Below are 18,585 nucleotides of genomic sequence, written 5' to 3' on the forward strand. Positions count from 1 at the left end.
AGATAGAAATAACGTTATGCAGCCCATAAGAATCTGCTGGACTCATCCATTGTGGATAACAATTGTTTATCCATCAGCTGTTCTCTATGCTGAGAGAGATTTAGCTCCAGTATAATCCACCCAACTTCCACTTGTTTCTTTTACTAATCCAGTCGTTCTAATGGATATAATAATGGATCACAGATTTGTGATATCATTGCTTAGCCATTTTTATTAGTTAACAGTAAGTGTCTTTAAGCTTTCATCAGATTGTAAATGTTCTGAACATTTGAAGTTTCCTTGAATTATAAATGTAATTATCAATAAAAAAATCAATCTGTCTATCTATGTATCTATTTCTCTGTCTTTCTATCTAGCTAATGTATTCAATAGCACACTTTTCAACATGTGGAGGGAAATATGAGGGACTGGAGAATAGAAAGAATATGATGAAGTTTCTTTGCGTGCATTCCAAAGATAAAATTATCATTATTTAAAAGAGGAGAATAGAAAAACAAACGAACAAAGAAACAAAATGGGCATAGAGAAGTGTAAGCAACCTATCTATTTAGTTTTTAACACTTCATTAGGGCAAGTCAGTTTCAATGGTGACTGGAAATTCATTTGGAGGATTGAAATCATATACCTCCTAGAAGCAATTCAAGATTTCAAAAGAATAATTTCTAAGTCATTTGATCTTTGTAACACTTTGTGCTCCACAACGCATCGACGAAGTTCAGGAAAAAAAGTGTTAGGAACCATTGAGTCCTGTGTTTACTTTTCATAACTTTGATGCTTTTTTGTAATGACTTTGAAGAATGAGAACTTATAAAGAGAGGGTAGTAGGAAAGGGTGGAGTGGAGTTTGATAAGAGCTTGTAAGAGACTATTAGCTTAGCGGGCACAGAGTAGAAATAAGATGATTAGAAATTTTAATAACCTACAATGGAAAAGAATCTAAAAACGGCTATATGTATAAGTATAACTGAATCAGTTTGCTGTACACCTGAAGCTAACAACATTGTAAATCAACTATACGTCAATAAAAATTATAAAAACAGAAAAAGAAAGTTAAAATGCTTCTCGTGCTTAGACATATTACAGGTACAGTATATGGTAACTGAAAGAAAAAATGGAAAATGGAATGTGAAATAAGGACTGAGAGCTACTAAGTGGAGAAAAGCAAGGCTAACACCAGTCACCTGTGTCTTTTAGCACTGGGATGAAATAAAGAGCATACACCTATCCTAAGTGGTGTCCAACATTTCTGCCTACTTACTGTGTCCCATCCTTGAAAGTAGTCCTGGGAAAGCAGACGTGTCACCTAGGTGGCACTGAATATCTGAAGTAAAGAATCTGGACAAGTTCCTGAATCAATTTCCCCATAAAGCACTTCAGAATAACTGTGGAACATTTGATAAATTATATTGTCATCATCCATAGACACTGAGAGGCTCTTAACTTGGGGGTGTCTTCAGCTTTTTACCTAATTCTCCAACATGTTCCCAAGACTCATACCTGCAGTTCTAGGGGATGTTGATAGCAAAAGCTCTGAATTGTGTCACCAGCATCATGGGGGATGGCTTCTCAGCAAACTCAATCGCCATCCAAGCTAACTGGCAAACCAGCCACCCCAGTGGGCATATTTGCCATCGTTAATACATTCCTCAGGGTGAGTAGCTGAGTTTTGGGTTTATCCAAGCCTCCCTGTGGGTCCCCCAAGATCCCTCAGAATGACTTTAGCATTGCCAATGCCTTCTTCCTCATTGTGCTTTTTGCTCTCTCTCATGGATGAGGGTTTAAGTGGTGTCCTTTCCTCCCATCTTAACAAGCTGAAGCTACAGAATGTGGGCCTCAGCTGGGCCGACATCCTCCTCCTGGGCCACCTCCAGAGCTAAGTTGGATAGGTACTCAAGTAGAGGGGCTAAGGATGGGGCCGTACATAAGAGAACCTGGCAGGTCTTGGAATCTGGGAGAGGGATCTGGTTGGAGAGCATGTTCAGAGGATGCCCAGTTTCTATGAAAAACAGCTGGAAAGTCAGAACCCCTTCCTGGGTATTTCTTGGAAAGACAGCCAATGGGGACAGTAAGATGCAGCAAAGGAGAAGTACAGCCTGGATCATGGTGGGTCAGCAGAACAGCCCTGCTGGAAAGAAGCAGTGCTCAGATTGGGAAGTGGGGAAAGGCTTGGGATGAAGAGATACTAAGACTGGTCAGAACTAGGAAGTGTCTTGGCCCTTAGAAACTTTGGTTACCTGGGCATACCTCAGGCCCACTATTAAAGGCTATGGGAGATCCTCACTGTTTTGCGGAAGAAACAAACCAGAGGAACAAGAAAGTCCAAACATCTCCTTTGCTTTGGTATCTTCACGGCTGGAATGACTGTTTTGATTTTTTTTGTTGTATCCCACTTTCTCCTTTGCCCCAGCCAGAATCACGAGGATGCCAGAATGCTGATAGTGTCCAAAACAATGACAGACATAGCATTTGCAAATATTTATTCATCTCTCTCCAGCCCAGACTTTGTCCTCCTCACCTTTGTCCTATACTGACAAATAGGCCTTTTCCCTTTTTGACCCTACTAGTCCTGCCCCATATCCCTATTGTCCTAAGGTTTTACCCTGGACCTACACATGAGATGAGGAGAAGTTCCCCTGTATCTTCTGAAAGGGAGAAGAGGTAAGGCAAAAAGGCTGATGACCATTGGCAAGAGACCCCCAAAACGTTTAATAAGTTCTTATTAAAAGTACACATTGGGTGAAAGTCCAGGGAAACTGAAAATATTGGTAAGTTAAATGAAATGGGTACAACTTCTACTTCTCACTTTTCTAATTCCAATGCAAAACACAAATAAAATGTGTTCATCAGCTGGGTGGTAACTCTTTCCATATCTAACCAAAACTCCAAACATTGGGCTTCATCTAGGGTTTAGCATAACTGCAGTCCAAAAATTAGGGGAAGAAGGTATCTGATGCCTTCTGAAACTGGTACAGGTTCCTACATATTGTTATGGTAAAAAGTTTCTTTGGTGCTGTCACTCATTTCTTTTTTAAAAATTATTTATTTATTTATTTATTTATTTTTGGCTGCGTTGGGTCCTCGTTGCTGCACGCGGGCTTTCTTTTAGTTGCGGCGAGCGGGGGCTACTCTTTGTTGCGGTACGAGGGCTTCTCATTGCGGTGGCTTCTCTTGTTGAGGAGCACGGGCTCTAGGTGCACGGGCTTCAGTAGTTGTGGCGCATGGGCTCAGTAGTTGCTGTCACTCATTTCTGACAGACAACCAAAAGGAACAGGCCAGAGGGAGGGGTCCAGAGTCCTTCCCTCTATTTCACTTCCCTCAGTTCCCAGCAGCGGTCCCTGACAACTAACAGCAGACAGAAGAAAGAAGAGGGGTAGGTCTGTAAGGATGCACTACCAAAATTGTAGGAAGCAAGAACTAGGTGCAAAGCGGTCCAACACTACCTGAAGTTACTGGTTGCTAAATCCCTAGGGAACCCTACCTAGGACTATACCATTTCTGTGGAGTAACATAACAAAGGATAAAATATTTAACCCTTTTTTCCTAAGATCTATCAAAAAGCAGGAATATCTACTCATCACTTTTTCAGCATTGTACTGGAAGTCCTAAGCAGTGTAATGAGGAAATAATAAAAAATTAATCGCATAAAAAATAGAAAGGAAAGTAGAACGGTATTTATTTAGAAACATGATTGTTTATGTAGAAAATCCTAATTTTTTGAGGAACTTCCATACTGTTTTTTACAGTGGCTGCACCAGTTTACATTCCCACCAAGGAAACTAATATAATATGTCAATTACATCTCAATAAAAAGAATAAATGAAAGTGGGGATATTACTATTTGTTTTACGGAAACAAAAAGGATTTTGAGAGTACTATGAATAGGTGTATGACAATAAATTGGATAATCTAGATGAAATAGACAAATTCTTAGAAACATACAACCCACCAAGACTGAATCATGAAGTAATAGAAAATATGAATAGACCTATAATTAGTAAGGAGATTGAGTCAGTAATCAAAAATTTCCCAATAAAGAAAAGCCCTGGACAAAACAGTCTTATTGGTGAATTCTACCAAACATTTGTGGGGTTTTTTAGTTTAGTTTTTATTTTTTATATTCTTTTTTTTCCTACCAAACATTTGAAGAAGAATTAATACCAGTCCTTCTCAGACTCTTCTAAAATATCAAAGAGGAGGGAACATGTCTAGCTAATTCTACGAGACCAGCATTACCCTGATATCAAAGCTAGACAATGACCCTACAAGGAAAGAAAACTACAGACCTATACCTCATGAGAATATTAATGCAAAATACTAGCAAATTGAATTTGGTAGCATATTAAAAGGATTATACACCATGGCAAAGTGGGATTTATTTCTAGAATGTAAGAGTGGTTCAATATATGAAAATCAATCAGTGTAATTCACCACATTAACAGAATGAAAGAGAAAAATCGCATGATCATCTCAATTGATATAGAAAAGCATTTTACATCAATAAAATAGAAATAGGAAGAAACTATCTTAATAGTAAAGGTTATAAATGAAAAACCCACAGCTAACATCATATTCAATGGTAAAAGACTGAAAGCTTTTCCTCTAAGATCAGGAACAAGACAAAGATGTTTGCTTTCAACACTTTTATTCAACATAGTGTTGAGCAATTAGGCAAGAAAAAGAAAAAAAGACACCCAAATTGGAAAGGAAAAAGCAAAGGAAAGGAAAGGAAGGGAAAGGAAAAGCAAAATTATCTCTGTTTGCAGAAGACGTGATAATATATGTAGAAAACCCTAAATATTCACAACACACACACACACACACACACACACACACACACACCTGCTAGAATTAATAAGCAAGTTAAGCAAAGTTGCAGGATAAAAAATCAACACCCCAAATTAACTGCATGTCTATACAGTAACAGTGGAAAATATGAAAAAAGAAATAAAGAAAACAATTTTTTTTACAACAGCATCAAAAAGCATAAAATACTTAGGAATAAACTTAACCAAGGTGGCAAAAGACTTATACATTGAAAACTACAAAACATTGCTGAAAGAAATTAAAGAAGGCATAAATAAATGGAAAGACATCACACCCATAGATTGGAAGACTTAACATTGTTAAGATGTCAATACTACCCAAAGAGACTAACAAATCTAATGCAATCTCTTCTAAAATCCCAGTAATGTTTTTTGCAAAAACAGAAAATCCATCCTAAAATTCACATGAAATTTCAAGAGACACTGAATAACTGAAACAATCTTGAAAAAGAAAACAAACTTGGAGGACTTGCTTCCTGATTTGAAAATATATTACAAAGCTACATCACTACAAAGATGAAAACAACTTTGATGATCAAAAAGAAGTCAATAAAATAAGACTGAAGTGGTTCCTGAAAAACAAAAAAAAGCTACAGTAATCATAACAGTGTGGTACTACACATAATGACAAGTACCTCACAGGAGTCATTCTGCAAGGCCAGTCAAAGCCACACTTGCATGCTTTTGTAAGCAGCTGAGCTGCAGTGAGAGAATAATTCCTCTTCTTAAAAATGAAGATACTGGGACTACCTTGGTGACGCAGTGGTTAAGAATCCGCCTGCCAATGCAGGGGACACGGGTTGGAGCCCTGGTCCGGGAAGATCCCACATGCCGCGGAGCAACTAAGCCCGTGCGCCACAACTACTGAGCCTGCGCTCTGGAGCCCGCGAGCCCCAAGTACTGAAGCCCGCGCACCTAGAGCCCGTGCTCCGCAGCCAGAGAAGCCACCGCAATGAGAAGCCTGTGCACCACAATGAAGAGTAGCCCCTGCTCACTGCAACTAGAGAAAGCCCGCGCGCAGCAACGAAGACACAAATACAGCCAAAAATAAATAAATAAATAAATAAAATTTTTTAAAAAATGAAGATACAAACGAGGACACACAACTAAAGAAGCCTTGCCTCCCGAGAGAATATGCTTCAGCAAATGAAAGCATTTCCTGAAAATAATTCTAGTTTAGCCCTAACAGATAAGTGGATGAGAGACTTTGCTTAACATTGCTTAACATATTGGGAACTTATAAAAATCAACGAGAAAAACAAAACATAGTTTCAATTTAAAAAATAAACCGAGAAAGGCTTCCCTGGTGGCGCAGTGGTTGAGAGTCCACCTGCCAATGCAGGGGACGCGGGTTCGTGCCCCGGTCCGGGAAGATCCCACATGCCGCGGAGCGGCTGGGCCCGTGAGCCATGGCCGCTGAGCCTGCGCGTCCGGAGCCTGTGCTCCGCAACGGGAGAGGCCACAACAGTGAGAGGCCCGCGTAACGCAAAAAAAAAAAAAAAAAAAAAAATTAACTCAAAATGGATCAAAGACCTGAACATAAGAGCTAAAACAGTTTCTTAGAAGAAAACATAGGAAAAAAATCCTCATGACATTGCATTTGGCAGTGATTTATTGCATATGACACTAAAAGCACAGGCAACAAAAGAAAAAATAAATTGGACTTCATTAAAAACTTTAAATTAATTAACTTTTAAAACTTTTGTGCATCAAAGGACACTAACAACAGAGTGAAAAAGTAACCCACAGAATGGGAGAAAATCTTTGCATATCATATAGCTGATGGGGTTAATATCCAGACTATATAAAGAATTCCTACAACTTAACAACAAACAAACAATTCAATTTAAAAGTGGGCAAAGGGGAATTCCCTGGCTGTCCAGTGGTGAGGACTTGGCGCTCTCACTGTGATTGCTAACCACAGTGGGCCCTGGGTTGGACCCCTGGTCGGGGAACTAAGATCCCACAAGCCTCGCGGCACAGCCCACTCCCCCGCCCCCCAAAAAAGGGCAAGGGACTTGAATAGACGTTTTTCCAAAGAAGACGTACAAATGGCCAGTTAGCACATGAAAAGATGCCCAATATTATTAATCATGAGGGAAATGCTAATCAAAATCAGAATGAAAGACCATTTCACACAACCTAAATGTCCCTCACAAATAGGCGAACAAAATGTGGTATACACATACAATGGAACATTATTCAGCCTTAAAAAGGAAGGAAATTTGAACACATGCTATAACATGAATGAACCTTAAGGACATTATAGTAAATGAAATCAGCCAGGCACAGAAGGACAAATATTATATGATTCCACTTACATGAAGTACTTAGAATAGTCAAATTCAGAGACAGAAAGTAGAATAATGGTTATTAGGGGCTGAGGACAGGGAGGAATGGGGAGTTAGTGTTAATGAGTACAGAATTTCAGTTTGGGAAGATGATGAAAAAGTTCTGGAGATTGATATGTTAACAAAGTGAATGGATATTAACAACAGTGTGAATGTACTTAATGTCACTAAACATACACTTAGAATTGGTTAAAATGGTAAATTTTATGTTATGTATGTTTTACCACAATAAAAAAGCATTAATCATAAAATTAAAGATCAATAAATTGGACTTCAAAATGAAAACTTCTGCTGTTAAGAAAATGAAGAGACAAGGCATGGTCTGGGGAAAATACTTGCAAATATATATCTGACAAAGAATATCTATCACATATGATACATGTGTGAAATTTATGTCAGTGATAAACAGTTGGCATCAGTATCCATGGATGCAGAACCTGTATGGAAGGTCGACTGTACTATGACATTTTATATAAGGGACCTGAGCATCCACAGATTTGGTATGGGGGGAGGGTTCTGGAGGCAATCCCCCTCAGATACCGAGGGAGGACTGCATGGCACTATAATTTACATCAGTGGTATGATACATGCAATATGCATATAGACACACAATATTAAATAAGCAAACAATTCCATTTTATAAATGGACAAAAGACTTGAACAGATGCTCACTTCACAAAAGAAAACAGTGGCCAATAAACATATCAAAAGATGTACAATATCATGTCATCAAAGGAATGTAAATTAATACCACCAGGAGATACCCACTAGGATGGCTAAAATTAGAAAGACAGATAATATCAAGTGTTGATGAGAATCAAGTAGAACTTTCATACATTGGTACAATCACTTTGGAAAACTGGCAGTTATATGTGTATATATATATATATACACACATACACATATATATGTATATATGTTTAAATATATACCCATCCTATTGCCTAGCAATTTTTCTTCTGAATATTTACCAAAGAGAAATAACACATGTCCCATAAAAGACAAGAATGTTCATAGCATATTTATCCATAATAGCCCCAAATTGGAAACTACTCAAATATCCACTAACAGGTGCACGAATTGTAAGAAAACTGTCGTATATTCACAAACTGATATATTACTTAGCATTAAAAAGCTATAAACTACTGATACCCATGAGAACATTGATAAAGCGTAGACACGCTGAGCAGAAGAAGCCAAACTCAAAAGACATATTCTATGATTTCATGTGTGTGAAGTCACAGAGAGGCAACACAGCTACACAGAAATCAGACCAGTGTTTGCATGCGTGGAGGGAGTCATAGGAGACGAGGAGGGCAGGGAAGTGAGATTGACTGGGAACTTTCTAAAGTGTAGGACATGTTCTGTATCTTGATTGGTCTGGTGATGTATCTATGTATCTATTTATGTATCTATCTCTGTGAGTTCCTGTTTTTTTGTGTGTCAAAGCACATTGAACTGCTGTTTAAAATCTGCCTGTTTTATTATAGGTTAATTATACCTCAGCCAAAAAATTATTAACAAAAGTGATCTCTGAGTGATCAAATTTGGGGGGCTTTTTCTTTTAAATTGTCCAGATTTTTTTGCAATATGGATATATTACATTTACTACCAGAAAATAAAACCAATTCTTTCATTTTAAAGAAGATATTTAAAAAAAGAGAAGATATTAATGGATCAACCAGCAACAAAAATGTGTATATCCTTTGACCCACAAATTCCACTTCTGGGAAATTATTTCCGGAAAATAAGAATGAATCCAGGATGGGGGGATGGGTAAATTAGGTTAAGGGGATTAAGAGGTACAAACTTCCAGTCATAAAACAAATGTCACAGGCTTCAAGTTAGTATGAAGAGTAAAGTCCAATTTTTGCTTAAAAATATATGTGCAGGGACTTCCCTGGTGGTTCAGTGGTAAAGAATCCGCCTTCCAAGGCAGGGGGTGTGGGTTCGATCCCTGGTCAGGGAACTAAGATCCCACATGCCGCGGGGCAACTAGGCCCTGGAACCACAGCTACTGAGCCTGCAAGCCTCAACTAGAGAGAGGAAACCCGCACGCCACAACTAGAGAGAAGCCCGAGTGCCACAACAAAACAGATCCTGCATGCCACAACGAAGACCCGACACAGCCAAAAATATAAATACATAAATAGATATATATTTTAAAATGTATGTGCATATTACAGTTATAGAAAAATTCTATAAGGATAGTTGGACACCCAAATATTAATAAACTAGCCCTATGATGTGGGTCTATAGGTAATTTCTCTTTACTTTTTTACATTATGTTCATTGCAAACAAAAGTAAAAAAATACTTTACTCATACAAGATTAAAAAGGAAGAAATCAGACTGTCAGATTGTGGGTTAGGGAATTCCCTGGTTGTCCAGTGGTTAGGACTCTGGGCTTTCACTGCCAAAGGCACGGGTTCAATCCCCGCTCGGGGAACTAAGATCCTGCAAGCCTCATGGCACTGTCAAATAAATAAATAAATAAATAAATATTTTAAAAAGAAAAAAAAAGATTTTGAGTTAAACCATCACTCCCACTGAACAAAAGGCTGGGGAGTGAGAAGGAGGCTGCAGAGAGGCCACGGAGTCAGGCAGGAGAGATGAAATCATTATGAGGAGGGGAGAAACATGAGACCAATACCCCCTGATGGCTATAGGGTAGTGGATCTCAAAAGTGTGGTCCCAAGACCATCACCAGCCTCAGCGTTACCTGGGAACTTAGAAATGTAAATTCTTAGGCCCCATGCCTGACCTGCTAAATCAGATACTCAGAATAAGCTGAGAAATCTGTGTGAGTTTTTTGTTTTGTTTTGTTTTTTCCACACCACGCAGGCTTTTGGGATCTTAGTTCCCCTGACCAGGGATCGAACCCAGGCCCTTGGCAATGAAAGCATGGAGTCCTAACCACTGGACAGCCAGGGAATTCTCCAGAAATCTGTTTTAACAAGCTCTACATGTGATTCTGATGTACGGTCAAATTTGACCACAGCTATTGTACCATTGTACCATTAAAGGTTAGGAAGCACAGGTGGCAGTGTGGGGTAAGAGTAGGGCGGGAGGTGCTTCTAGCCACTTCTCCAGCTGCCCCAAATATATTTGTTAATTGTGTAAATTACTGAATGGATCCTAAAGATCCAGAAGTGAGTAAGGCAGGATCCTTACCCTCTAGGAGCTCACAATTTAGGGGGAGAAGTAGGAAATGTGCTGTAACACCAGAGGATTTGTGCTATAGCAGTGGAAAGAAGAGAGCTCAACTGCCAAAGTTTCTCCATAGATTCAAAGGGTAACAGGGACAACTTTTCAAAAGGAGTGGCAATTGAGCTGAGTCTTGAAGGCAGAGGTTTATCCGGAGGACAGGTGAGGTATGTGTGTGTGTGGTTGGAGCCTTCTAGCAGAAGGACGGGCATGACCAACCATTGAGAGAAAAAGCCTGCTTTTGGAGTATGGAAAGTAGTCCAAGATGAAGATGACTTCAATGTAAAGTAGGTATGTGGGTGGCATGGACCTAAGGCTGCCAAGGTTGGACAAAGACCAGACACACTCAGAGGCTCTGGACTCCGTCTTGAAAGTAGTGGGGAACCATCAGGTTGTCTGGACAGGGGAGTGATAGAATCAAACCTATGTTTTAGAAAGATAACTCAAGAGGCAATGTGGAAGGTGGACTTAGGAGGAGGGGACATTAGAGTGAGGAGGACCAGCAGGACGGCTGCTGCAGGAATCTCAGTCGGAGATGACAAATTGCAATGAGTAGGAAGAGATCTAGAGTAGTCAAAGTTATAGAAACAGAAAGTAGAAGGATGGTTGCTGGGGGCTGAGGGGAGGGGGAAATGGGGAGTCGTTTAATGGGTAGATTTTCAGTTTTTCAAGGTGAGAAAGTTCTGGAGATGGGTTGCACAACAACGTGAAGGTAGTTAACACTATTGAACTGTACACTTAGAAATGGTTAAGAAGGTATATTTTATGCTATGTGTTTTTTACCACAATTTTAAAAAAGCTAAACTGGGACTTCCCTGGCGGTCCAGTGGTTAGGACTCAGTGCTTTCACTGCCGTTGGCCTGGGTTTGATTCCTGGTCGGGAAACTAAGATCTCACAAGCTGCCCAGAGCAGCCAAAAAAAAAAAAAAAAAAAACTAAGAAAAGAATGAAGAAGAAAAAATTTTCAGATTGAGTAGACTCACAGGATACCAGAAAATAGGTGAAAAAAACCCCATACTTAATGTATTAGTGTGCCAGGGCCGCCATAACAAAATACCGTAGACTGGGTGATTTAAACAAAAGGAATTTATTTCTCATGGTCTGGAGGCTACAAGTCCAAGGTCAAGGTGTTGGCAGGTTTGGTTAGTCCTGAGACATCTCTCCTTGGCTTGCAGACGGCTGCCATCTTGCTGTTCCCACACATAGCCTTTCCTCTGTGTTTATGCATTTCTGGTGTCTTTTCCACTTCTTATGACACCAGTCCCCTTGGATTAGAATCCCGCTCTTTTTTTCTTGTTGTTGTTTAAATTTTATTATTTATTTATTTATTTTTGGCTGCGTTGGGTCTTCGTTGCTGTGTGCGGGCTTCTTCTAGCTGCGGTGAGGGGAGAGCTACTCTTCGTTTTGGTGCACAGGCTTCTCATTGCAGTGACTTCTTTTGTTGCGGAGTGTGGGCTCCAGGCACGCGGGCTCAGTAGTTGTGGCACAGGGGCTTAGTTGCTCCACGGCATGTGGGATATTCCTGGATCAGGGCTTGAACCCTTATCCCCTGCATTGGCAGGTGGATTCTTAACCACTGCGCCACCAGGGAAGTCCCTAGAATCTTACTCTTATGATATCATTTAACCTTAACTACCTCCTTAAAGGCCCTCTCCCCACATATAGTCACGTTGTGGGTTAGGGCTTCAACTAATGAATTCTGAGGGGGGACACAATTCAGTCCATAACACCTAGAGACATTATCATGTAATACCAACAATAAAAACTATGAATAATAATTTAAAACTTGGAAAGAAAAGTCAGTTTCTCAGTTGTACCACCCACATTTCAAGCACCCAGTAGACACATAGGGCTCGTGTCCACCATATTGGACAGCACAGATATAGAACATTTCCATCATCTCTCAAATTTCTGTTGGATTGCAGTAGTCTGGAAATTGTGGGAGAAGTCATAAAACCCCTAAGATTGTAATTGACTCTATTTTAATACACCCCCAGGTCCCTCTTCCCTACCTTAATCAGAGGGATCATCCTCATTCCAACCACCTGGAATTTCAACAAGGACTGGTAAGACTTGTCACCTCTGATTTTCAGTACGTGAATTAGCACATCTGTGAAAGACCTGCTGGCCTGGGCAGCATTCTTGCTCCTGGGGCCATCTGATCTTTGGGAAATCTCAATTTATTGCAGTACCCAGAGCCTAACAGAATAAAGCAAGCATGTATATGATTTAAGGAGTCATATGATTTTATGATGAAGGGAAAAAGCCTGTTTTGTTTTGTTTTTGAGGGAAGAGGATTCTCTTCACTACCATGAATAATGACAGACTGACATAATCATAGTTGAATATTCTATTCCATATCTGAAGTTTAGGATAAGGGAGTTGGTGATAATTTTAAATTCAGTTTAATTCCTTCTGTGAATAATCTCTTTATTTATATAAAGCAGAAGATTCCTACGAAAAGTATCTAAGTCATGGCCCTTGAATAAGGCCCGAAATGAGTAGGAGCTGACTTTACTTCAGGAGTCTTGTCTTCCGAGGCCATGGTTGTTGTTTGTCCCCCTGGGTGATTCACATCTGTGGTGCCTTCCAAGCCCTCCTCCCTAGTCTCTGACAGAGGGGTATTTGCCTCTTTTTCATGGTAATAATGGTTCAGCTGCTGAACCCCAGATTTTGCTGCAGATTTAAGCACAGAACTCACCAGTAGCCCCTGGGTCCCCTGATAACCTGGGCATGATCACCCAAAGGCTGGAGCCTAGGTCTATGGCCTCATCTCAGCCTCACTCCTTGGGTCTATTGTAGTTCTGAGCAGCAGAGTACAAAGCTATGCCTGACTTCGTAGTAGATTCCCAGTCCTGGCAACAGCTGGACCACGTTGTACATATGCTGCTCTTGCTCATACTAACATTGTAGAGTAGAGAAGGCACATCTTTATCTCCCTGGATCAGGCTGAACCCTGCCTAAGAGCTGTGGAACAGAGACCAGGGCACTCCCTGGGAGGCCCCTCCCTGTGCTGCTGTCCATGTGGCAGCATGGCAGCATGTATTTGATTGAAGAAAACCTGCATGGCTTTCACATCCTCCAGGCTATAAAGATGAAGCTGCAGGGTCTAGGAATCAGTCTCATGATCAGTCTGCTCCAGGGACATCCTTGGTGGAGTACAAAGTGGGTGAGGCCAGCCAGGGACTTTGGGAGCAGAGTCTGGCAGAACCAAGAGGCTGCTGTGGGTGGCTGGATCCCCAGAGATGAGGAAAAAGGCACCAGGGTCTTTTTCTGGGTGCCACATGAAGTGACAACCACAGGGTACAGCAGGAGGCACTAAAGGAGCAGGTCATGGTGGGTCTTGGTGATGTCTAGCTGGATCTGACTATACTAGAGTGGAAGACAACACACAAACTGTTTCCTTTGGGCTGTGGTCTGAAGGAACCCAGAGCTCAGTTAGAGGACATCTCACCCATCAACTCCCAGCCTCTCTTCCTTTTAAGTTTGGGGCCAGGGAATGGGACTCAATTGCTCTTCTTGGTCTCCCTATCTAGATCACCAGGGACTTCCTCTGCTTTACATGGGCCCCATTCCATGCAGGTATGGGGCCCCAAATTACCACACAATCCGGTCAGTGAGAAGTGAAACTGCTCTGGTAGATCTAGACCCACTCTGCCCAGTTCTCTGTCCCATAAGGAGGAAAGATGGTTGCTTTCCCCAATGATCAGCAAGGGATATGACCTCTATAATTATTTGCCCATTTGTACTGACTGCTCAAACCTTGTCCCCTTGTTACACACTCAGCCTGAAAATACATTGGCACTTCCTACATGTCCCTGCCACATTTCATCTCCAGCTCACAAAAGAAGCCGTGGAGGGAATTTCCTGGTGGTCCAGTGGTTAAGACTCGGCACTTTCAATGCTGTGGGCCTGGGTATGATCCCTGGTCAGGGAACTAAGATCCCTCCCATTTTGCACAGTGCCCCACCCCCCCAAAAATGCCACAGAGACCCGCCGTTAAGAGAGATCAAATAACAGTGATTCTGATATAGAAGCAACATTTAATTTCTCTTTTCAGTTTAAAAATTAACACAAGCAAGCTATAGCATCCAGTTGGGGAATTAGAAAGTAAAAGGTAGATGAACGGGGCAAGATTACAATATCCTTCATGTCTAGTACATAATATAACCACAGTATCTTTCAACTGAAATAAAGAGAAATTGGGAGAAAAAAATAGGGGCTAGGACCTATTAAGAGAGGGGGCAAAGGTGACTCTGGTCACATGTCTTTCAGCACTGGGATCAAATGAAGAGCACACTTCCGCCCTAAGCTGTCTCAACATTTCTAACTACCTGTTGTGCACAGTCCTTGTACACAGTCCTATCAGAGACATTTGAGACAGGAGATAGGATTCCTCGGAGGCCTTCCCTATCCAAAAACTGTCCGGAAATGTTTCTGTATTAGTCCCAGTATAAGGCACATCAGAATGGTTGTGGAATGCTTGACAAAGTATATCTGATATTCCACAGGCATTGTGAAGTCTTTAATCTCAGGGTTTTCCATCAGCCGTTTGCCTACTCCTTCCAAATGCTCCCAAGATTTACCTGTGCACTTCTGGGTGACACTAATGACAGAAATCTTTAGCTCTGTTACCAGCTCAGTGGAAGGGAGCATCTCAGCAAATTCAACTATCAGTTGCGCTGTCTCGTAGAGCACCCACTTATGTTCCTGCCTCCACGCCTCAGGAAGGGTAACAGCGCTGCACCTGCCTAAGCTCCCCCAAGGATCCCCCCAGATCCTTCAGAATGACCTTAGCATTACCAATCTCTTCTTCCTTATTGTGCTTTTTGCTCTCATGGATGAGGGTTTCAGTGGTATCCTTTCCTCCCATCTTAAGCTGAAGCTGCAGAATGTGGGCCTTGGTTGTGCAACCAACCTCCTCCAGGGCCGCCTCCAGAGCGAAGTTGGATAGGTACTCAGAGAGAGGGGCTAAGGAGGGGACTGTGTGCAAGAGACCCTGGCAAATATGGGGATCTGGGAGAGGGATCTGGTTGGAGAGCACGTTCAGAGGATGCCCAGTTTCTGTGAAAGATGGCTGGAAGTTCAGGGCCCCTTCCTGGGCATTTCTTGGAAAGGCAGCCCCTTGGGACAGCAAGACACAGCAAAGGAGCAGCACAGCCTGGATCATGGTGGGTCAGCAGAACAGCCCTGCTGGAAAGAAGCAATGCTCAGATTGGGAAGTGGGGAAAGGTTTGGGATGAAGAGACACCAGGACTGGTCAGAGCTTGGAAGTGTCTTAGCCCTTGGAAATCTCAATCACGCTGGACATCAAACCTTATAGGCTGTGGGAGATACTCACCTGCTCCTGGTAAAAAAAGAAGCCAGAGGAATGAGATGGTCTGAACATGTCCTTTGCCTCTGTGCTTCTCTGATCTGAATGACTGCTTTCTAGATCTGACCTTCTCTTTACCTGAGACAAAACAGTTGACCCCTCCGAAAACAGTGAAGGACATAACATTCACAAATATTTATCTGCATCTTCTTAGTTCAGGCTTTGCCCTTACCTTTGCCCCCATGCTGAAATCAGGTTTCTCCCTTTTCCTGCCCCATATCCCTCTCATCCTAAGGATTTCTCTAGACCTAAACTTCGATGAGAAAAAACTCCTCTGGGTCTTCTGGGGAAGTGGGAGGTGAAAGGCAGGGATACCAGTGATTTCTGGGTAGGAGACCCCAAAATAGTTCTTTAAAAATTTTTATTATTACTATCATTATTATTTTTTTTTTTTTTGCGGTACACGGGCCTCTCAGTGTTGTGGCCTCTCCCATTGCGGAGCACAGGCTCTGGACGTGCAGGCTCAGCGGCCATGGCCCACGGGCCCAGCCACTCCGCGGCATGAGGGATCTTCCCGGACCGGGGCACGAACCCGTGTCCCCTGCATCGGCAGGTGGACTCTCAACCACTGCGCCACCAGGGAAGCCCATAAAAATTTTTATTATTTTTTAATTGAAGTACAGTTGATCTAAAATTTACAATGTTGTGTTAGTTTCAGGTGTACAGCAAAGTGATTCATATATATATATATATATATATTCTTTTTCAGATTCTTTTTCATTATAGGTTATTACAAGATATTGAATATAGTTCCCTGTGCTATATAGTAGGTCCTTGTTGTTCATCTAGTTTACCTATAGCAGTGTGTTATCTGTTAATCCCAAACTCCTAATTTATCCCTCCCCCCCCCCCCGGTTTCCCCTTTGGTAACTGTAACTTTGCCCAAAATATTTTATTTATTTGGCTGCGCCAGGTCTTTATTGTGGCACGTGGAGTCTTTAGTTGTGGCATGCAGGATCTTTTAGTTGCGCATGCACGAGGGATCTAGTTACCTGACCAGGGATCAAACCCAGGTCCCCTGCATTGGGAGCACAGACCCTCAACCACTGGACCACCGGGGAAGTTGCCCAAAATAGTTCTTATTCAATGGATTTAATAGGTAGAGGAATAGGACAATAGAATCCACCAGAAGTCAGACCAGATAAGAGCAACTTTTCAGTGTTTACATTAATTCCAGTGCAATTCCCTAATTAAATGCATCCATTACCTTGATAGTACCCCTTTCTAAGCCTACATCAAAACTATAGGAATAGGGCTTCATTTCTCATACAGGGGTCTAGGTGAGAAACTGTAGTCTGAACAGTAAGGAACAATGGCATATGGTGCCTCCTAAAACTGGTACAAAAGTCCACACATCATTGTGGCATAAAGGTTTCTCTCTGGTGCCATAACCCACCTTGGAACACAACCAAAGGGAACAGGTCAATGAAGGAGTCTTGGGTCCCTCCTCCTATCTTATTCACTCCTCCCAGTCCCAGGATGGCTCCCTAATAAGCAAGAAGAAATCAGTCCCTAGAATAAGAGAAGTTAAGTCTTCAGATAGCTACAGGGACACTTTCCTAAAACTGGGAGAGCTAGATGTAGAGGTATCCAACACTATTGCCTGAAATTCTTAGACCCTAAGTCCACAGGGAACCTCAAGACTCTACTGCTTCCGGACAGCTTAGAGAAGTTTTTGGGTCCTGCCAGATTCTCCCATTTCTGACTTGAGTTCACCATCCATAACTGGACCTCCAGTTCTACAATCAGCATCATCCTCATCCTCAATATGAAAATTACTTTTCCTTGAAATTCCTTGAATTTCCAACTCTGGTGCCTTGGGAATGACAGGAAAGAGAGATTGTGTAAATATGTAGGGGGATGGAAAGTGGTGGTGAGCTTGTCTCCAGGACTGAGGAATGACAGAGGGATGAAGACAAAGCCAGGTCCCCCCAATCAGACTTCCTACCTTTGCTCCTGTCCTCATCTTCTATCTGTTCATCAATTCCCATTAGCTGTCACTTCTTGGATGATGGGTTTTTTAATAGTTCATTTTTGGGAATTCTCTGGCAGTCCAGTGGTTAGGACTCCATGCTTCCACTGCACGGGGCACGGGTTTGATCCCTGGTTGGGTAACGAAGATCCCACAAGCCACACAGCACAGCCAAAACAAATAAATAAATAAAATAAAATGGCTCAAGAAGCAGAGTCCAAAAAAAAAAAAGTTTATTTTTTAGAGTAGTTTTAGGTTTATAGAAAAATTGAGCAGAAAGTACAGAGTTCCCAAATATTCCCTCTCCCCCAACCCCTCAGTTTCCCCTATTTTTAACATCTTCCACTGGTATGGTATCTTAGTTACACTTGATTGTTATATTATTTAAATGTTACGTATTATTATTACCTAGGTCTACAGTTTACATTAGGGTTCAGCTCTTTGCATTGCACAGTTCTATGGGTTTTACCAAATGTATAACGTCATATATCTACATTTACAGTATCATACAGAATACTTTCACTGCCCTAAAAATCTTGGGTGTTGTTTTTAGTTGTCAGTCCCCATCAGCCTGGTTTCCCACTGAGATAGGAGGCATCGAAGTAACCTCATCAGCCCCCTAGACCAGCAAGGCTGGTACATAAGTAATCAATAGCGTTCCTATTATCCCCTTGAGACCCCAGACCTGCTCTCCTTTTGCTGGCTAACAGGAGGGCCCTCAGGGGTTGTGCTCAGTACTCCTCTTCAGGCCTTGCCCTCCAGAGACTTCAGGTTCCAGCACTGGCTGAAGCTTTCCTCCTCCTCTGAATGACTCAAAGAAGCATCTAACTTTCTCGGGGTTCAGCATGCCTGGACTCCAC

At 41.7% G+C, this 18,585-nt stretch overlaps 2 pseudogenes; both read right to left on the minus strand.

The window, feature by feature from the left end:
* Positions 1-333: 333 nt before the first annotated feature.
* On the minus strand, positions 334-6,817 carry LOC149748015 (apolipoprotein F-like; annotated as a pseudogene).
* A 7,585-nt stretch (positions 6,818-14,402) lies between these two features.
* Positions 14,403-15,568, minus strand: LOC115803503 (apolipoprotein F-like; annotated as a pseudogene).
* Between the last annotated feature and the right edge of the window lie 3,017 nt (positions 15,569-18,585).

Source organism: Delphinapterus leucas, chromosome 11 (genome assembly GCF_059928025.1).
Source record: "Delphinapterus leucas isolate spDelLeu-1000000601 "Yukka" chromosome 11, BTC_Dleu_Yukka2, whole genome shotgun sequence".
Taxonomy (NCBI): Eukaryota; Metazoa; Chordata; class Mammalia; order Artiodactyla; family Monodontidae; genus Delphinapterus; species Delphinapterus leucas.